Below are 1,126 nucleotides of genomic sequence, written 5' to 3' on the forward strand. Positions count from 1 at the left end.
TTCCTGCCCCTGCAGAAAAGGAGGGGGTCCCACTTCCTGTGTGCATTACTTTAGTGGTCAAGCATGAACAGATGTTTCAGTTGTATTCATTCATTAGTTTATGCATAGGTGTCTCTTCTGGACAAATGTTTCATTCTTAATCTGCCGCTCTAAACAAAGTGACATTCTCCAGACATAACACAAATAGCAGTCTTGACAATTTCATGGGTTGATGTACTGAGAGGATGTAATGTACGTTTAATGTTGCTCCGCTAAAGACATGAGATGTATTTTCAGCTTAAGCTTCCTTCACCATCTCCCAAAAAAGTAATGATACAGGGCACAAGTAGACACGGACTCAAATGAGTCATTTTCTGCAGTTTCACATAAGCAGAGTCAAACAGATTACATAGTCCACTAAACCCCCTCAATCCAGCACAGTTCAGTCTGGTGCAGTTTAGTGCAGAATGACAAGAGCGAGGGAAACTGGACACCTGCAGCGAGACCCTGACGTTACACCAGGATAAATGTGGTGCTCAAACTTCCCTAAGGTGTGACTGCGATTTTTAGGTACATGCATCCAGACAGTTTGAGTTTATGAGTCATAAACAAAACCTCAGAGTGTGGCCCAGATACCCTCCATAATGGGAGGGAATGTGAACATGATGCAAAATTTAGAGCTTTAACATCAACAAAATATCATTTTGGCTCAATCATTTCAGAGTGTGAACGACTAAACTAGTCTTTCCTGTCCAAATCACAGAAGAAAAGGCCTTAAATTCATCGCAGATTAAGCCAACCATCCTGGGAAACGTCTGCGGTGCTCCTGACCTACTTCATGTGACCTGATTGAGCAGTCAAACCACTTCATATGCTCCAGTCACCATATGCCCACAGCAATCCCCCTTCCCCCAGTAAGCAACCCCTTCACATCCATAATTTGTTTCTCCACCTCCCCCTACCCAAACATCACCCCCTTCAGAAGTAATCACAATGCATAACCAACCGCCTTTTAAGTATCTGAATTTTAATAAGTGAGAAGCAGTCCAGTGTCTAAAGTCAGGGAGGTAAATGATGGTTGGAACTTGTTGAAGTGATGGCACAGTGAATTTCTCTTGGCTGTAGACTCTTGTTGAGGAAGAGATGA

This window comes from Monopterus albus, unplaced genomic scaffold, assembly GCF_001952655.1.
Source record: "Monopterus albus unplaced genomic scaffold, M_albus_1.0 scaffold227.1, whole genome shotgun sequence".
In the NCBI taxonomy this organism is placed as follows: Eukaryota; Metazoa; Chordata; class Actinopteri; order Synbranchiformes; family Synbranchidae; genus Monopterus; species Monopterus albus.